The 22263-nt window shown below is 31.4% G+C and overlaps 1 long non-coding RNA gene across 2 annotated transcripts; it reads right to left on the minus strand.

Moving 5' to 3' along the window:
* Positions 1–1511: 1511 nt before the first annotated feature.
* LOC107842300 lies at positions 1512–11625 on the minus strand. Of its 2 annotated transcripts, XR_007044523.1 has the most exons (8): positions 11433–11625; positions 10703–10756; positions 9384–9567; positions 9234–9301; positions 7219–9146; positions 6301–6586; positions 1980–2266; positions 1512–1861 (listed from the first exon to the last, which is right to left on the minus strand). It is a non-coding gene; the product is annotated as an uncharacterized LOC107842300 (long non-coding RNA). The 2 variants fall into 2 exon arrangements; XR_007044524.1 differs by lacking the exons at positions 1512–1861; positions 1980–2266 and adding an exon at positions 2988–3068 and having other exon boundaries at positions 11433–11624.
* Positions 11626–22263: the final 10638 nt, after the last annotated feature.

Here is a 22263-nt window from a genome sequence, read left to right on the forward strand (position 1 = left end):
TTTTATTACTGCCACATAAATTAGGACATAAGAAAAAATATTATAAATCATAATAATTAATAATTTAAAATATTTTTAAAATATATATAAAAAATTTATTTAACTCTTAAAATTATATCAATATCTTATAAAATTAAAAAAATAATAATAAATATTATTTAATAATAACTTTAAAATATTATAAATTATAATAATTAATATAAATATTTTTTATGTTGAGTACGTGCTAGCACGGTTAATATAACCCCTAGTAGTTCTAATATAGACGTAACTCAATTTTGATTCTTCCTTTCACGTAGCCCCACGTCATTCTTGACAGATATGAGTTACTGGTGTGATTTTGTCACCATCTTTTGCATGTATATGTGGACAAATATAGTGGCAAAATTAAGAATTTATTAAAATACTTTAGTGCTCAGTTCTTGATTCTTCCTTTCACTTAGCCCAACGTCATTCTAGACAGATGTCAATTACTAGTATGATTTTTGTCACCTTCTTTTGCGTGTGTATGTGGACAAATATAGTGGCAAAATTAAGAATTTCTTCTGATATATTATACTAGTTGGCTACGACCGCGCTATACACAGCTTAATATTAATCATTAAAAATTTTACGTTATAGATAATTCTATTATTTAATTAAAATTTAATTTATTTAATTGATAAATTTTTAGTTAGGCATATATTATTATATTTAAATTAATAAAATTTATATAAGAATAATTTAAATTATTAATGTGACACCCATATAATTTCGAAAGTCAATCAATTTCTTTTTTTACTTTTCACATAGTAATTATGAAATATATAATAAAATATTTTAAGTTAGTTAATTCTTGTAATTTAGAATACTTTTTATGTAATTTTCAAATAAAAATGTTACTCTCTTTATCCAAACTTTTGTGACATTGATAGTTAATTATATTTTTAAAAAAATTTAAATTTTTAATTATTGTGATTTATAATAACTTTTTTCTATTTCAATTTAAGTGACATTAATATATCAATCTCAAGAGCCAACCAAATATTTTATATCCTTTAAATTTTTTAAATTGTTAATTATTGTGATTAATATTTTTTTACGTATTTTTTGGTATGTATAACAGACTCATTATTTTTTTAGATATTTTAAGTTGTAAATGTTGTAATTTATTATGTATTTTTCTTGAATATACTAGAGGAGATGACCCGTATCAGCACGGGCCCAACAAATCAAGCATTTAAATTTGTATAAATAACATAAATATCTACCTTTTAAAAGTAGTTACACTCTATTCCACTTTTTAATTACTTTAATCTCTATCCCTATTAATATACATAATATAACCGACATATACATTGCATTCTGTGTATATGTAAAATTTTTGTAATATATTTAGGGAGTTGAGATTTTTTGTATTATTAAAAAAATAAGTTGTGTATTTATGTAATTTTTAGTTTAAATTTTTAATGAAAACATTCAAGTTTTCTCTCAATAGAAATAGTAAATATAATCCCCATAATTGAAATTAAAACGGACATGTATCAACAATTCAATGGTTTTCTATATATGCATACGACGTAAGTTGCTCTTTACAATGGCACAGTAAAACATAAACTTTGTCCTTCCAACAACCAATTCAAGTCTTAGTTACTGTATTTTTTTTTTGTAGCTTATGCTGCTTCTTGCAACAAAACTCTCAACTCAATTGCTCAAAGTTGACATCGGCTATCCTGCTTCAATCAATAGTATACAAACTTCTTTTCTTTAACAAAATACCTGTTAGTGCAGCTGTAATATATGGAAGACCACTGAATTGTCTGCAAACTTCACAATGCAATTCAAGTAGAGGTCGACTAATTCTTTTCCATCTAAATGTGCACTGAAAAAATGAAAAGAAAATACAATTGAAAGTAGCTAAATTATACATCGCACAGAAAGTTGAACTTTCTAGAAACTATTGAAAGTGCATAATGGTTAATGGAACAAAAGGAACTCACATGTGATCTTTGTTGTTCACCGTGTGTCCCCACAGAAATAGGCATGGAAACTGATGGAGATGAATTTGAAGGAGGGGTCACTGGTAGAGAGGTACATTTTTGCCAATTGGAGAAGTTGTTTACTGAAAGAGGACTTCCTGGAACTACTTTACGATCAACCTCAGTTTACTTCAGCCCATACGCAGAAAAAACTTGACTAAATCGTATTTGGAGGGAAAGATCTACTCGTTCATGCTTGGGCCCAAGCCGGAAATCATATTCGAGGATTTTCTTCTGTGTAAATCAGCCTGCATGTACCCAAATTATAAGAATTTCTTGTTACATCTGGTAATATTAAGTCGAATCTTTTAACTTAATGTAATTGCACACTTGCTATCATTTGATTAACATTGCTTATGATAACTTTTAGAAAAACAAGTGGAAACAAAAAATACCCAATATTATTATTTATATCATTAGAGGCTTCAGTTGGCCAAATGTACAACATTTTCATTTTCCTGCAAAATCTTTTTAAAATCATTTTCATGGTTAGTTAAGTGCATCCTAGGCATTCATGTAGTGCTTGTTGCTTGTTGGGTTCGAAATCGAAATCGAGAGGGCATCATGCGGAAGCTATTAATCTCAAATTATTAAGACGATAAATCAAATGAAAACAAAAACATACTAAAAACATGATTATTATATAGTTTGACCAATTAGCCTACATATAAAAACCTAATATAAAAGAAAACATAAAATTATTAGAGAGAAAATCTCCCTCTAAACAAAGACACTTTAAAGACTACATTGTGAATGTTATTGTGTTATAGTATGAGAGTAGATCGTATTTATATATGTCCAAAACCTTTCTTCCAAGAAAGAGGTTAGCCAAATATAGAAAAGAATTATATTTTCTTCTTTCAGGAAAAGTAAAAGTAATTATGTTAACTTTTATTTTCCTTCTAAGAAAAAATAAAGCTTAAATATAGTAAAAAAATCAGGACAAAAACCCTAACAAATCACCCCTTTTGACTTGATTTTCTTCACTTGATCCGTCTTCTCTTCATATCACGTGCATGAACTTCATTCTTGATATAATTTTCATAACTGCTGCTTGCCGTGGTTAAAAATAAGGTTAAAAATATCATGGTTAAAAATTGGTTTAAAAGTAATATTTTACTTTTATTTTTAAAGATGCAGCAGCAAGAGTGTTGAAAATATGGTTGAAACTTGCTTTCCACATGTAATTCGACAAAAATCTTCATTATCATCCAAATTATTGCAGCTTGATTTTAAAACTGCTTTGAACTTGTTTAATCTCGTCTCACCACACCATTGGACCATTAAACCGTAAGCCCTGATACCACTTGTTGGGTTCGAAATTGAGAGGGCGTCTTGCGAAAGCTATTAGTTACAAACTAACATGATTATTATATAGTTTGGTCAATTGGTTTACATATAAAAACTTAATATAAAAGAAAACATAAAATTATTAGAGAGAAAATCTTCCCCCTAAACAAAGACACTTTAAAAACTACATTGTGATGCTATTGTGTTATGGTATGAGAGGAGGTCTTCTATTTATAGATGTCCAAAACTTTTCCTCCAAGAAAGAGGTTAGCCAAATATGGAAAAGAATTATATTTTTTTCTTTCAGGAAAAGTAAAAGTAATTATGATAACTTTTATTTTCCTTTTAAGAAAAAATAAAACTTAAATATAGTAAAAAAATCAGCACAAAAACCCTAACAGTGCTAGCAGAAGGATCAGATGCTTGGTGATAGTTGTGAGCGGTAGGAGCACATTATATCAAGCTCTATAAATGAGACTAACATCCTACATTCCTCATGTGATGTATAAACATTATCCTTGATAAATATTTTCAAAAAACTTTATAAAAGATAATATCTGAAAATAATAAAACATTTCAAAGTGACACTCAACACCTCATAGTACCCAAAACTTATGGCTTTTGTAATGTAGAAGAAATAACAGTTCTGCAGAATCCCATATATGATCCATTTTGTTAGGGGAAAGCAAGATGGTCTCAGGATAGCAAGACCAACTATGAACACTGAGGAAATAATTTACCATTTCTTTTAATAGTCTGTGAATTAAATGTCTATTAGGTCTATCACGGACTATTAGAGCAGAACTATCAACAACAACAAAAACAAACAATCCAATACAGACCCATAGTCAAAAAATAGAATTATCCATCCAAATATCATATAACGGGAAAGAACAAATGAATACTAAACATCCTAAACTACTTCTACTCATGTTTAGCGGAATTATTCTAGATTAAGCTTCACATCAAAGATCTAAACATCCTAAGAGCACCTGAATTTCAGTAGGAACAGTAATGGTGGAACACCAACTGACATAGGAGCCTGAACAACAACTGTGCTAAAGCAGGGTAAAGGCAAGAATGTTTTAAGTGGTTCTGTCGTAAACTAATCTTAACATCACCTTCTGGATCTATTTCAAATAGCAAGGAAAACTTGTAACTTTCAAATAGCATCTTATTGATTTAGTAAAGCTATTAAAACAAACTATTTACCATAAGTAGTTGAAACAAATAAAAATAAAGGATAAGGCCGGACAAAGGAGATGATTCCATCATTTTCTATTCCTGTTGTAAGAATATCCATTTTTCTACAAGCAGAAATGGAATTTTCGAATCTAAGGCTCCAAAAAACAGTTTTAACTGTCAAATATGGTGGCGCTACATACAAAAATAAAGAACCCAAAATATCAAATAAGGTGTGATTATAGTACCATAGACCATATTTGAAATATTTCAATACAACAACATAAGCAAATTGAAACATTAAACATTTTACGAAAAAAGAACATATGCTTACGTTAGATATTCATAGAACGAACCCATAATCAAGGAAGGGTGTTAGCACAAGATTTTGAAAGCAATCCTGCTCGTCAATGTCACAGCAAATAAGCTCACATTGAGGTTATAAATAGGTGAGATCCCCGAATTGTCACTCCCATGCTTCAACCACTATTGTCATCTCCTTTGGGACTATGTGCAATATAGAAATAGCTTTTCCAACTACCAAAACCTCAATTTTGTGATCAAAATGAAGGATCTAGTTTCAGGGGCGGCTCAAACACTTCGGTGGCCTAAGACGAAAATTGAATGAAGGCCTTAATTTTTTTTAAAAAAATAAATATATATCTTCTTATAAAGTCTATATTTTAGATATTTTTAGATGCAAAGTCGTTAATATTTTTTTATAGTTGATTTCTTCTAATAATTTTTTCATTAATAGAACTAATGCATTTAATCTTTCCCTGAGACATAGTACTTTAAAGTTTAAATACATCAAATTTTTAATAATTCTTTACTTTTATATAAAAAGTTTGTTTTTTCTACGAATAGTACTTGATAATTTTTTTTATATAAAAAGTTTGTTTTTTCTACGAATAGTACTTGATAATATTTTTTATAAAAAGTCTATAACATATTATTATAAAAAAAATGAAGCCCTCAAATTTGAGGGCCTAAAGCGGTTGCCTATTTTCTTAACATGTAGAGCCGACCCTGTCTAGTTCTACTTGTAAAAAGTTTACCAAAGTTTAAGCTCTCACACTTCTCATATCAATTTTTTTTTTTTTTTTTTTGAAACTGGTACTTTACTTTCCATACAAAATTTCTAAGTCCACACCCGCCATAAGGATTTCTTTTGTGACTATTATTTCCGTCAGGTTGCACCCACACCTAGCAGGTTTATCATGTAAGCACAAGCAAAGATTTTCCAGTATATATTATATAAAACTTGACAATTCACCACAAAAAGAACAACACGAATTCTTGAATTCACACTTATATACTCTTCATTCTAGTTGTCATTTCTATTTGCAAGTAAACCATTTTCATAAAGCAAAAAGAAGAGAGACAGAGAGAGACAGAGATTGATTGGCTATTAGAGCCAGTAGCTAATAATCATTTAATTAGCATTTGCATAATGTACTTCTGAAAGCAAGAGATGCAAGTATTGGAATCATGCACCATGCACACTACACATTTGTGTTTATTGATTACGAAGAGTCACTACCAACTAAAAGTCTCGGAGATAATCCATATGAAGATTAAATTTAATTCAAAAATGTTGCCACTGTTTCATTTGTAAACATGACGACATAAATTAGAAGATGACTATCCAAAAAAACAAAAATCAAGCCACAGTAAAAGACCTCATACAACAACAACAACTACTACTACTATTACGCCACAATAACAATCACAACAAAGACCTCATGCCTCCATAAAATCTTTAGTTTTCCAAATGCAAATGGACGGAAAGGTATATGAAAGATCTCACCTCAAAGTTTTTCTTTTCATCCTTGAAGCTAGGGTTCTCACACTTCTCCTCTTCCTTCAGCAAAGGAGCTACAACCTTTGATTTTCTATACTCAGAAGGTGTATTAGGAAATCCCATTTTTCAGATAAAGATCAGAACCTGGTAGCCTCTTTCGCTTGCAAGTCAAGAACACTTTTTTCCGAATCATTAAGTTATTGAAAGATCATGCAGAGAGGTACTGATACTTCCACAGCAAACTTAAAACAACTTGAATTGCAAAGTCGTTCACTTGAAGCTGAAATATATGCTGCAAAAATCATAAAAAAAAAAAAAAAAGTTGCATCAAAATGACATCATGTGAGCTCAACATTATTGGAACCACTTTTCACCCCATCACAGACTCGTTATGGAATTATAACAATGTGCTTTTTACAATCTTGACAGACAACAAAGGAGGAAAAATATAAGAAACATTCACTCTTCAAGTCAAGAAGTCATGTTGAAACAAGTAAGGAAAGAACAAGTAGCAACAACAAAATGTAAAACAAAAGGAATAACTACACTAAAATCGAAGAATAAGACAGTAGGAGACTATGGAGGCATTTTGCCATGAATTTTTTTTATTTTTTTCAGAGTTCAACGTGTTTCAACTCCTAAACACGTTTGAACGTAAAATTCTGGAATAATTTTCATAAATTTGAAGAAACAAAAAGTTGTTCTCACTTCAAATTACTCCAAAAAAAAATTCAAAAATAACTCTTTTGTATTTTTGGCCAAACACAACTCCAACTTTCAAATATCATTTTTTCACTTTGAAAGCAAAATTACTTGTTTCATAGCCAAAAATCCTCTAACGATAACAATAGACAATAATCGACTACATACTAACATTCCACCCTACATTGTTAAAAGAACGTAACATAAAGGAAGCTGTTGTACCTTCAAATCAGTTCCAGCACAAAATATCTTAGGAATCGAACTACAGATTATCAAAACATTCGCTGAACGTTCATTACTAACATCTTCAAATGCATGCTGTAATCCTCTAAGCATTTCCTTCCCAATCGCATTTCACGTCTCCGGTCTATCCAATTTAACCTCCAAAATCCCTGTAATTAATCCCCCAGTGCTTCATAATCATATTTTTAAAAAAAGAAATGTTCCATTCCACAAATAGCTACAAAGGAAGTACTCTCTCTGTCCAATTTATGTATCACAGTTTGAATTTCAAAAGTCAAATAACTTAATTTTAACGTGAATTTGGACATGATAAATTTTTAATTTTGACCAGTGAATTTTGACACGGTAAATTTATATATTTAAAAACTACTTAAAGTAGGATAACTCATAATTCAAAATACTAAATACTCAAGAGATATGAAAATCCAAAAGGTGTCACAAAAATTAGGAGGAAAGGAGTAATAAAATAAAAAATCCAAAAGGTGTCACAAAAATTAGGAGGAAAGGAGTAATAAAATAAAATTATCGGAATAAGAATCAGTGCCTTTTCAAATTGACCGATTCAGAAGCAGAGGGTAAAAAATAAGGGTTGTATGACACTGAAACTATCATTCTTGGACTTCATAGCTGGAGAGATAAAGAGTTTCCGTAGGGTATGATCGCTTAAACCATTGTTGACCGATGGATTTAGCTATCACTGCAAATGCAATTAACATTTCAGGACAAATCAATCGACTTTTCCAAGTACACAGGTATATCAGCTTCTTCTTGTAACAAGAAGAAACAGACAAGAAGAAACAGAGGTATATCAACTTCTTCTTGTTACAAAAAATAAATATACATATAGTTTATGTACAACTGCAAATTCTCTCTTTGGACTTTGTTCTTCTATTATTTACCAAGATCACTAAAATGATTTTATAATTCATCTCCTTTTTTCACTTGCTTATTTTGTATTATCGTGTTGAAGGGTGAGATTTGCAAAAATTATTTCCAAATCAGCAAATTTCATCCTTTTTAAACAAATTTAATTTTGATAAGAGAAACATTACCTGCTAATTGACCCCAATACAGAGCCAGCATGCAAAAATTGCAATCACAAAAAAGGAAAAAAGCAGGAACTTAGCTGAGCCCTAACTTAAATCAAGATAAATCGGCAACGAACAGAGGTTTTGCACTACTTTTTTTAATCTTTTTCAAATCCAGCAATTGACGGAAACCTCAATGAAACGCCAAAAATTTAATGGCAAAACATCATAAATTTCGAGGAAATGGAAAAACACACTTTCATAAGACGATGAAGGAGCAGGTGAATTCATCAAAAGCTTCATCTTCTTTAAACTCATAAAATAATTTGAACACCACCTCAAAAATCAACATAATCTCCGTATATCTATGAATCTTAAAGGCTTGTAATTGTAGAGGAATGTGTGTAAAATCAAAATCGTATATTACACACATCCACAGAAGAGGAGATGATAAGGATCCGGGAGGACACGTATCTACACAAAAGGTATCTGCAGGACACGTACATAAGCGATGAAGTTAAATGACCAAATATCCTTGCTTGCAGTTTCAATTACCGGAAGCATCCATGTCGAAATCGGCTCTTATATAATATAGACTAGATGACGGATGCCCTTGCGCGCATGGGCTCAATATATATGATACAATATATATTGAAATGGTTAGTGATAGTGATATTTCACTTTCGTTATTTCAGTAAGTAATGTAATTAAAAAAAAGCTTGTCAACTAAGAAAAATTTCTCCACTCAAATCTATATATACTTATATATTTCATAGGTGATAAGTACACTGTCATTATTTACATTTTCACTGTTTTATAAAAGAATTGGTATTAACAAAAGGATAAACAACAACATTGATGTTGCGATCGACAAAAAACCTGTAGAGAATAAGAAAAAGTGTTTTAGTGATAGTAATATAAAAAGGAAAAAGTTCAAGCATTGATGATGTTAATTATAGCACATACCTTGCGTTTTTTATTTTTCATTCGAGCTTTCAAAAAGGCAGTACAAAAGCCAAAAAAGATTAACATTACTGCAGAAGAATATAGAATATAAAAGTGAGAAGTACAATTCAGAAGGAAATATAGAAGTAAAGGAGATGAAAGTAATGTTACCTTTCAGTCCCTTTTAAGAGGGTGTTTGCTGCTGGAAGGTTGTGCTAGTTCTAAGTTGATATCAGTGATTTTATGCTTGCCTGCTTCCACAATGCTTGGTGTTTTGATGCTTCCATTTTCCTCATAGTGATAAAGCATATTGCATCTTAGAAATTCATTTGGTGTTCTACTTTTTTTTGTTATCCTAAAATTTCAAATGAAAACAAATTTTTTCATTTCAGAATCAAAACTCTAAAAAGTATCCTTTTGAATTGAATGAAGCTTCAAACATGCCCAACAAGTTCTATAAAATTCAACCACAAAACACACCTTCACATAAAGAACACAAATAAGAACAACAAATTCATCCTTTTGCTCACTGAAACCATACGCATAATTCCCATAAAGAGAAGTTTCAGAAGCATTTTCGTCAAGGTGAACAAATAGTCAAATACGGATGCTAGGTAATAACTCAGACAATTAAAGACTAAAATTTTAGCCTAAAAAGCAAACAACAAAAAAGAAAAACAAAAAAGTAAAAAGGGAAACAAGATTATAAGTAGCTAAAATTTGATAAAGTTACCATCTTTTCCCCTCTTATGCTAACATCAAGCAAAGACACCTCTAAGTAAAGGAAATTGAAGCAACCCCAAAATAGAGCCTTTGACAAACACACCAAATTCCTTTACTTTTTCTCGCAGTTTCCTTCACTTCCCATAGAAAAAAAATTCTTTCATTTTCCTACCAAACAAGCACTGATCACCTCAGCCAAGAAAAAAGAACAATTAAGGGAATTCAGAGAGGCAAATCACCCCCCTAAATTTCCATAATTCACTCATATTCAAATATCACAAACATGGCAACATTAAAATAGCAAAAATGACTAACCCCTTTTTCTCTAATCACCTATCTTACTATTATGTGTGAATACAAATAAGTTCTTGAATGTTAAATGGAGATTCTTGACTAGTGCTGTGTACTATTTTTTTCATATAGCCAAATAGGTAAGAGAGGATATTAAAACCCCATATATACTTTTTATTAAGAAGAATATACCATTGTATGTCCTGTTCTCTATTGTATGTATTCTGCTATATACTCTATTCTGCCGTACAAGCTAACAGTCAGCATATCTGTGGAACACTTCCAATTTCAGAAGTTCATTTATTTTATTCAATTTCATATCAAGTTAAAATCAGAAAAACAAATTGGAGCGGAGGAATTAATTAAGCATCCCCCAAACCGACCCCCCCAAAAAAAAGAAAACACAAAAAAAATGAATTCACCAGCAATCAACAAAAAAGCGAATAGCAGAGCAACAGAAGAACAACAGTCAGTACCTCCCCAATAATCTAATTTCGAAATTCTGGAGTGAGTCCACCAGATGAAATTACCTGGAACAACAAAAATAAAAGAAAAACAATCAGCAAACAATAATTGATCAACCTAATTTTTTTTGAACGCTCAGCTAACGACATCTTTATCCTGTAATTTGTCTATTCTTTAACTGATTTAGAACATGCATAAACTTGGAAAAAATTGTAACACAGATCCAGATATTTCACAACAATAATCGTATGAAAAAATCAAATTCACCTCTAAAGATACAGAAAGTAGAGTATAAACACTATTACACAGAGAAGCAGCGGAATTCAAGTTTGAGCTCTTTTTACAAAATAAAAAATAAAAAATTACAACAGTTCAAATACTAAAATTACAACACAAAAAATAAAAAATTTAACAACTTCTTAAAAGAAAAACCCCAAAAGAAGTTTACCTTCACCCAAAATTAAAATCTTAACAACAAATTAAAGAAACGCCCCCCAAAAAAAATTTACCTTCAACATATAACAACAGGGAGAAATTTAACAAATCAAAAACAAAAAATTTAACAACAAATTAAACAAAAATCTTATAATATACTCTCTTCTTACAAAACAAAAAATAAAAAATTTAACATCAAATTAAACAAAAATCTAACAAAATTTTACCTTAATTTATGATTTGGGACATGCAACAACAGAAAGAAGTGAAAAAAAAAAAAATGAAAAGAAAAGGGGGAAGACATACCTTGCAATAAATAGCAGCTGGGGAAAACTTTGAATACAAAACAACAACTTTTTGATAGGGAATATGCCAAAAAAACTGATGAAGAAAATGAAAAAGAAACGGACAAGAAGAAGATTTTTTTTGAATAGGGAATATATATAAAAAAGGCTGATGAAGAAAATGGAAAGGGAACAAATAAATAGCACGTAAGTCTTGATGTCGCACTGAACGGACAAAATAAAAAGGCCACTCAGCTAATTATATGTACAGGTGGAAAGGCAATCAATTGCAATAACGAAAATACCCTCAATCAATTAAAAATTGCCATCAAGCAGGCATGTCAATCCATACTCACACTTCTATATAAGTAGAAAAGAAAAATAACAAATTAATTTTTTTTCAGATATTTAAAATTATTAACTATTGTAATTTATAATACTTTTTATATAATTTTCAAATAATATATATTACTCTTCTTGTCCAAACTTTTGTGGTACTGATAGTCAATTATGTTTTTTAAATAATTTATTTTTTAAATTATTGTGATTTATAATATTTTTTCTATTCTAATTTAAGTAGCACAATGCTTAGATAACCATAATAATTAATTAAGGATGATATAGTACAAACATATCTTAAATGACTTCTAATAACCAATTAGAAGAGATATAGCAAAATTACTATAAAAAATATCTACTAAAAGAATTAAGAGGACTCAAATAAGACGTCAAGTTAATTTAATATTAAATATTATTAATTTTTAATAATTAGGTGACTTATAATAATTAATTATAGATGATATAGTAAAATTAATGTTGAAGTAGCTAAAGCAGGCATGTAATAAATATCTCTTTTATTTTATTTGTTAAATATAATTAATATTTTTAATATATAAATGACATATAATAATTAATTAGGAGTGATATAGTAAAATCACGGAGCAAGCAGGTCAAATGACGGCAAGCAGGGATGTCGACGGTGTGGTGTGTGCTTCACCTGTCACACCGTGACTTCTAATATAGGAGAAAGAGGGAGTGAGGTGTTTCCGGTCATTCTCTTGGTCGACCTTCACATGTTTGCTTCGTGATTTTATTATATCACTCTTAATTAATTATTATATATTATTTATATATTAAAAAATTAATAATATTTAATTAAAAATAAAATAGATATTTATGTCATGTCTTAGCTATATTATTTCTAATTGATTATTATAAGTCATTTAAGTATTTAAAAATTAATAATATTTAATAAAAAAATAAAATGGACATAAAATGCTAAACTAACTCCTCATGTTTTAAATTAAATTGACGTCTTATATGAGGCTAACTTAAATTTTTTTCACAAATATTTTTTTATATCACATCGAATTAGTTATTATGAATCATTTAAGACATGTGGGTTTCACTACTTTAATCGTGATGTTTGATTGATTCTCGAAATTATATCAATATCACTTATATTGGAATAGAAGAAAGTGTTACAAATCACAATAATTAAAAACTTAAATAATTTTTAAAATGTAGTTGACTATCAATGGCACAAGAGTTTAGACAAGAAGAGAGTATTTAAATTATAGTAGCTAACAGACTAAAATAATGTCTTGCAATACCAAAAAGTATTATAAATTACAATAGCTAACAACTTAAAAAATTTAAAAACATATCAAAATGTAATTGATTATCCAAATTTTACGTGTGTCACATAAATTGAGACCAAAAAAATACGTAAAAAAATATTATCACAATAACTAACAACTTAAGAAATTTAAAAGATATAAATGTTGGCAGACTCTTGAAATTATATCAGTTCCACTTAAATTGGAATTAAAGAAAAAGTATTATAAATCACAATAATTAAAAATTTAAATTATTTTAAATACATAATTGACTATCAATGTCATAAAAATTTGGACGAGGAGAGTAACATATATTAGTTGAAAATTACATAAAGAGTATTATAAATTATAATAGTTAACAACTTAAAATGTCCAAAATAAATTAATCTGTTATATATTTCAAAAATATAAAAAAAAATACTGTATATCAAAATAATTAATAGCTTAAAAAATTTAAAAGATATAACACATTTGGTTGACTGTCCAAATTATACCAGTGCTACTTAAAATCACTCGTAGTTAATTATTATAAGTCATTTAAGTATTAAAAAATTAATAATATTTAATAAAATAGGTGAAATAGACTTAAAATGTAAATCAACACTTGATGTTTTAATTAACTTGACGTTTTCTTTAGTCCTACTTAAATTTTTTTAAACGTATTTTTTATTGCAATGTTGCTATATCACTTTTAGTTAGTTATTATGAGTCTTTTAAGACATGCCTGCTTCACTACTTTAATTGTGATATTTGGTTGACTTTCAAAATTATTTCATTGTCACGTAAATTGAAATAGAATAAAAACTATTATAAATCATAATCACTAAAAACTTAAATTATTTTTAAAATATAATTGACTATCAATGCCACAAAAATTTAGACAAGGAAAGAGTATTATAAATTACAATAGCTAAAAGCTAAAAATAATAAATTACAGTGTCAAATAAGTATTGTAAATTACATAGTTAACAACTTAAAATATCTAAAAAAATATTAAAAATATAATTAATTACCTAAATTTATATTTATTTCACACAAATTGAGATAAAAAAATACGTAAAAAAATATTATAAATCACAATAATTAAAAACTTAAAAAATTTAAAAGATATAAATATTTGACTGGCTCTCTAAATTATATTGTTGCCACTTAAATTGGGGTAGAAAAAAAAGTATTATAAATCATAATAATTAAAAACTTAAAGTTATTTTTAAAATATAATTTACTATCAACGCCACAAAAGTTTAGATACGGAGAGTAACATATATGATAAGGAGAGTAACATATATTAATTGAAAATTATATAAAAAAAAATATTATAAATTATAATAGTTACCAACTTAAAATGTTAAAAAAATAAATTAATCTATTATATATTTTTAAAAAATACATTAAAAAAATACTATAATCACTATTATTAACAACTTAAAAATGGAAGGTATAACATATTTTATTGACTGTGAAATTATATTAGTGTCACTTAAATTGGAATCGAAGAAAAAATATTATAAATCTCGATAATTAAAAATTTAAATTATTTATAAATATAATTAACTATCAATGCCATAAAAGATTGGACAACGAAGATTAACATATATTATTTAAAAATTGCATAAAAATTATTATAGATTATAGTAGTTAACAACTTAAAAGACCTAAAAACATATTAAAAATATGATTGATTATCTAAATTCTGTTTGTTCACATAAATTGAGACAAAAAAATAACATTTATTGAATCCGTGCTCCATGAGCCCCTCAATATCTAGTTGGTAAAATAACTATACATATGGAAAAATTTATATATATATATATATATATATATATATATATAAGAAAAGGGCAATTAACTATCAATGCCATAGACGCAGAAACTCTAGCAGTAATTTACGGTTTAAATAGTTTTAAACTTTATATATTAAATAAGCCTAAAATATTAGTAAGAACAGACTGCGAGACTATAGTAAAATTCTATCAAAAAATAAAAGAGAAGAATATTAGTAAAAGGAGGTGGTTAAATTTCCTTGATGCCATTTCCTTTTACAATATTGTTTTAGAACATATTAAAGGAAAAGATAATAACCTAGCAGATCAGCTAAGTAGACTAATAAAAGAGGACAACTAACAGTTTTTGTTTCAGGACGTATACAGGGAAAGACAAAGGAAAGACAGAAGTCTCATCCTCTCAAGACTACTTAAGAAACTACTAAGCAACACTCATTACAGGCCACTAATAATGTTGGAACATCCGAAATTAGAAAGGCTGATCTTCGGACCTCACAATCTCATTAGTTATGAGCCATCCAATTTGACTTTCAAACTTAGATCAGGTGTAAGGCTGGACAAAACACAGATCTGGCTGATCGACAATTTATGGATTTCCTACAACAAGACACCTAGAGACACTAGATATTTTATTTCAGTTCTAAATGCTTTAAGCTATTATTTTACTGAGAAAAACAACACTAACAGATTTAAATTTTATGTTGTTCTTAGGGGAAAGACACAGGGAGTATTTCAGACTTGGATAGAGGTAATGGATTCTGTAAAGGAAAATACAACCCGTCTCTATAAAGGCTTTAATGATTTAATAGAGGCATTAGATTATGCCCGCGGAAATATAGGGCCAAACTATTACATTACTCCAGCTCTAAAACCAAACATAAAAGAAGTTTCCCAATATAATATTAAAAAAGACACAGACAAAATTATATTTTGTGATCATTGTTCCTCCATGACTGAAGCTTTTAAAGACTAAATCACATCAATGAAATTGTAAGACAAGACAATGAAAATCTTATAAATGAAAAAGGACAAATGTCGGAATAGATGGCACACTGAAGTTGGTCAAACAAGTAATCGATTCTGGGAAGAGGATACTTGCTCTTGATCGTGACTTTATTGAGTTGACAGTAATCAATGCACATTCTGAGAGAACCGTCTTTCTTGCACATGAATAAGACTGGTGTACTCCATGGGGAAATGCTGGGTCTAATGAATCCCTTATCTAATAGATCCTTCAACTATTTTTTCAATTCTCTAAGTTCTGCTGGTGCCATTCTATATGGCGGAATATAGATTGGTTAAGTATCAGGAAGAAGATCATTGCCGAAGTCTATTTCCCTTTCGGGAGGAATTCCTGGAAGATCTTTGGGAATGACATCTAAATATTCATTTACTAATGAGACTGATTCAAGGCTGGGAGTTTCGAAACTAGTGTCCTTAACTCAAACAAAATGTTAGACACATCCTTTAGATATCATTTTCCTTGCCCAAAGGTAGGAAACAAACTGACCCCTAAAAGCAGATACACTACCCTTCCACTCAAGAACGGGTTCATTTGGAAACTAAAATTGGACTATTTTGTTTCTGCAGTCGATTGTGGCATAGCAGGAATGAAGCCAATCCATGCCTAGAATGACATCAAAATCAGTCATCTCTAATTCGACTAAGTCTGCTGAAGTGACTTTCTGAAATATCATAACCGGACAGTTCCTGTATACCTGCCGAGCTATGATGGTTTTTCCCACTGGGGTAGAGACTGAGAAGGGCTCTGCTAGAATTTTGGGACTGATTCTGAAATTAACTGCTATATAGGGAGCAACAAAAGACAAAGAATCTCTTGGAACTAGCAAAGAGTAAACATGTACATGAAAGATCTATAACGTACCAGTAACTACATCAGGAGAATTTTCCTGATCTTATCGGGTCTGAAGAGCTTATAGTCTATTTAGGCATTTCCCGCTAGTAGCACTAGTGGTGGCACCCTACTGATTCAGGCGATCGAACTGAGCTAAGGAGCGGAGATTAATCTAATAACGTGACTGAGGGAAGTCTATGACTCTGTGGCCTGGCTTACCACAATTGAAATAGACATCAATGCCAGCTCTACAAGCACCCTTATGGTTCTTACCACAAGTCTGATAAAGGGGATTAGTTTGGGCATTGCTGACATTACTCTGAGACTTAGAGCCTGGCACTTTATCTCTAAACTTAGGAGTTGGAGAACTGGCTGAAGAAGGAGCTGGAACTGATGACTTAGAACGAAATTGAGAACGGTTTTCTCCTTCTGATTTAGGCTGACTAAAATTGAAGCTACCTATCCTAGCTTTCTTATTCTGCTTTTCCCTCTGCTTAATCTTTTGCTCCTCTATCTGATGAGCATGCGTCATAAGTCTGGCTAACGCCATGTCACTATTTAGCATGGCAGATCTGTACTCATTAACCATGCTATCATTTACTCCTGAAGTGAACTTACTCATCTCACCTCTGTCGTCTGCAACCACATGAGGGGCATATCTGGCTAATTGAGTAAACTTTAGAGAATACTCTTTCATCGTAATATTACCCTACCCGAGGTTGATGAGTTATAGAACCTTAGCCTTTCTAAGCTCTTGGGGAAAGAATCTGTCTAAGAATGCAGTGACAAACTCCTCTCACTCTATAGGACCTGCATCATTTGACCTTTCTACCTTCCACTGTTTGAACCAAGTATAAGCCACATCCTGCAACTGATATGCAGCTAGCTCAGCACTGTCAATAGTAGTCACCCCTATGATGTCTATCACCTTTTGTACCTGATCTAGGAATTCTTGAGGGTCCTTATCTACTTTAGACCCATGAAAGGACAGAGGATTCATTCGCGTGAAGTCCCAAATCCTAGCTGCAGCTGAGTTGGCCATTGGATTGCCCGGAACGACAGCTGATCGCTCATTATAGGTAGTTACTGATTGAGCAAGAGTGGTAAATACAGTCCTAAACTCTACATGAGAAACATGATCATCCAAAGGTTCTTCGGGCTGAGGGGCTGACTGATTTCTTCTCTTAGGAGACATATTCTGAAATAAAGAGAAGAAGCGGATTAGACTAAGAGATTGACTTATGATTATGCTCACTGGCACTATATGAATACTGAAAGAAGGGAAACTATTTCTAAACATCTCATAGCCTCTTGCACATAAATGTGGGGCGTAACACACCCATGTACAAGACTCTACTAGATGCGGCTTTCAGACTTCCTAGGACTCTATTGAACCTTAGGCTCTGATACTAAGTAAGTAACGCCCCGATTTTCTAAACCAAAATTCTACATAGTGCTCATGACCCCAAGGACCACAAGCTAACCCATGACTGATATCTGTACCTGTATACTGCATAAAATACTGAATAATGCAGAAACATGTACTGAAAAGCCATAAGGTTCAATGCAGAACATAACATGGATGAGATAACATCTGTGGGGTAATATAATACCCAAAACAAAACTGTAAACACTGAAGTATGAAACATAATAATCTGTATCTATTCTGAAAGCCTTTACTGTTTGAATAATCTGAATAAGGAGTTGATAGGACATGTCCCCAACTAACTCTAACTAATAACTAATTAATAAAATCGTGGAGAAATAATCATTTCCTTGAAGCATGAGGACTCACTTCTGTTTTGACTGTTGAGACTGGAATCTACTGCTGATATGGAACTCGTGTCTCTGAACCTATAGTGTAACATAAAAAGAAAGTACCATAGCGCAAATGCGTCAGTACAATGGAATGTACTGAGTATACATGTGAGGTAGGATAATACAAGGGTTAACATACATGAACAATGCTAGTTAATTGTCTAACATAAATGCGAGAATGCATACAAAAATACGTAACTGTAACTGACACTATGATATCATGATTACTGAATCTAAATACTGATGACATGACATACTAAAAACTAATATATATGATAGCATAAATAGCTATATCTGAATGTAACTAATAACATGGTTGACTGTATCTGACAGTCCTAAATCTGATAGAACTATCTGAGTTTCTTACTGTATCTGAGTCGACTGTATCTGACAGTCTTGAATTCGAAGAACTATCTAAGTTCTTTTACTGAGACTATGGGAGGTAGTATTTAATCGACATGCCCCTGATACTCCATTATGGCTAAGTTGGGGTCCAATCTATAACCCCAACTGGAAGGGTGTCAATACCACGCCACTGGTAAGGACAAGCTGTGGGCGACCCTTATCTGATAGTGTCCCCCAAAGAGAATGGTGGGGGCCTTATCTAACAGTGCTTATCCACCTCATCAACCCTTATTGGACAGTGTTGATGTCTCAACCTATGCTGGCTACATAGTTCTGGAATGCAAGGATGATTTCTATGGTTTACTGAACTAAACATGAGCTGAGTTACTGAGTTTCATTGACTGATGGAATACCACTGATATCTGACAATTAACTGAGTCATGAGATTATGGAGATTTTTTCCGAGTCATAAAACTATCTGAAGTCTAAGGATTCGTAGCTTGATTGAGAGTATCATAAAAACATGACATGACTCTAGGTACACAACTAATGTTTCGGGTACAAATACCCCCAGGATTCGATGGAAGAAAACTGACAAAGAATGACTTACTTGAATACATAATAATCATCATAATACATTTACTGAATCATTTCATCAAATATGTGATAGGCATTAGCTTGTACGTACATGGGGATTTCATGATATCATGCTAATTAGACACTTTCCCTTCATCTAGGTATTCAACCAAACACATAGTAGGCGTAGAATGTGTAAAAAAACATCATACAACAATTAACTGTCGTGATTCAATTCTAATTTAATTATTCAAGGGTTTAGTCCTAGGGTTTCATGAATCTATACCAATACAAATCAACCCATATGGAATTTAACACTCATTCATGGAATACAATTCAAATACTCATTATTGACATAAACAAAAGTAGCCCAATCATGAAATTCTTAAGAAAATCCACAACTTGAATTTAGAAAAGAGATTCTTAGGCTTTATGGACGAAAGGAGTCCATGAATGAACACTATGCATACCTTAGTTCGTGATTTTGTGAAGATTGATGGTGAAACCCTATGAAAACCCTAACTTGTTCTTAAGAGAAACTTGAGAGAAGAGAGTGTATTTTGGGTGAAACGTGGCTGAATCACGTGTTAAAGGGCTTAAATAGGGGTGGAAAATTGACCCTTTTAACCTTAGACGCTTCTTGTAATTTTAATAAAAATTTCCTGAATTGAATCCCTAGCGCGATATAGCGCTATCGCCCCGTGTCACTGGAATTTGACAAATGGGAAATTGAGGGATGGCGCGATGCAGAGCCATCGCGTTGCCCCTTCTTTCGTGACTTGAAATTTGGCATGACGCGGGGTATATCATGCTGAGACACTGGAAAAAGGATAATTCTGAATTTGAGTGCTGGCGCGACGCGCCATAATCATGAACACCTACTGGAAATTGCCAAATGCTATTTCCTCTTGTGGCGCGGTGCGCCACTGACTAATTTGGAGCTATTTTATGAAGAGAACTTGAAATAGTCTTAACTTCTTACCCGATTATCAGATTTAAGTGAATCATATATCGATGGAAAGGTTATTGTATTTTCCACCTAAAAAAAGTGAAAATCTTGAAAATTCCTCATGGAATAATTATCCTTCACTCTAGATGCTAATACTAGGCATTCTTGGGATGAATTTTTCTAGAAATCTTAGGGGTATTACAGGTAAGCAGCTAGATTGTTGGGTATTAGATACCCCTAGGACTCGATAGTATGAAAAGTAAAGAATAACATGATCTTGAAACGTATAACAAGGTCCACTTGTTCATAATTCATTCATAGAGATATTTTATCAAATACTTATAGGGCATAAGCTTGTACATATGCTAGCATGTCATGATTTCACCATTTAATTCACATGGACATTTCATCAAACACATGGGGAGCCCAACTTAATGCATATAATCATGAACAACATGTAAACATGTAACTGAAACACCCAAACTTGCTAATTCAAGGATTATAACATGGGAATTACACAATTCAATATACATGCTATTTAAATTTCATGGAATCTACAATCAATCATGGATTGAAACTCAATTAATGTCATGAACATGAATACAATCCAATTTCAAGCATGTAAATCTTGAATCCATAATCTTGTAGTTTTAAAAATGGATTCTTAGACTCTATGGGTGAAAGGAATCCATAAATGAACGCCTGACATACCTGAGATGATTAATTCTTGAAGGTTCTTGGAGGAATTCTTGATTTGTTCTTGATTCTTGAAGCTAGGGTTTTGCCCTTTTTGAGAGAGAATGTTTTAATCTTGAGAGAAAGTGAGTAAATAATGGGATAATAGGTTATTTAGGGGTTTAATCTTGTGTTTAGACTGATTAGGGATGCAGAAAAATACCAAATTACCCCTGGAAATAATTAAAAATTTTGTCACTGGATGCTGGAATTTGGCCACCACCACGATGCGGTGGCATCGCGGTGAGCCACTGGAATGTGACCGGCACTGTGTAAAAATAAACGACTGGGAAAATGGCCCTTGGCGCAGTGCGATAGGATCGCGATGACACACTGAAAATGACTATTGGGACCTAGAAGCTTACTGCGCGGGGGATAATTGCGTCACTTTACTGGAAATTACCAAATGCCATTTGGACCTTCACCGCGATGTGCTACTGGTTTATATCGTAGGGTTTGACTGCTGATACTTAAAATCGCTATAACTTCTTACCCGGGTATCGAATTTGGCAAATTTTATATCATTAGAAAGCTGGCTGAATTTTCTACGCAATGGTAAGCTCTAAACTGAAAAATACTAAGTATTTTCAAAATTTTATATTTGAATACTTATGTACTGAGAGATAAATTAAACTAGGGAAATACAGGGTATTACAATATCTCCCCCTTGGGAACATTCATCCTCGAATGAGACTGATGAAGATGGGAAGTACTGATAGACTGAGTTTACATACTGAACATGCACAACTGAAACATGATTGCATGACTGAAACTACTGATAAGCTGAGTTTTCATACTGAACATGCATATTTGATGCATGAGTACATGAAAGAACTGATTTATGAATGGATGAATGAATAAGCAATGGTAATGGATACCAAGTTTATAACTACATCCGAACTTGGAACGGAATAAATCTAAGCAAGACTGTTTCCTTAAGCTGAATCTGAATTTGCGGAGAAGAGGGGAGGATACTTAGTCTGCATATCTGCTTCTACTTCCCAAGTAGCTCTCTCAACGGACTGATTCCTCCATAAAACTTTAACCAAGAGAACCTCTTTGTTTCTCAGTCTGTGAATCTGACGATCGAGGATCTGGACTAGAACCTCTTCGAAAGAGAGATCATTTTGAATATCGATGCCCTCTAAGGAAACTATGAATGCTGGGTCACC

Source organism: Capsicum annuum, chromosome 9 (assembly GCF_002878395.1).
Source record: "Capsicum annuum cultivar UCD-10X-F1 chromosome 9, UCD10Xv1.1, whole genome shotgun sequence".
NCBI lineage: Eukaryota > Viridiplantae > Streptophyta > Magnoliopsida > Solanales > Solanaceae > Capsicum > Capsicum annuum.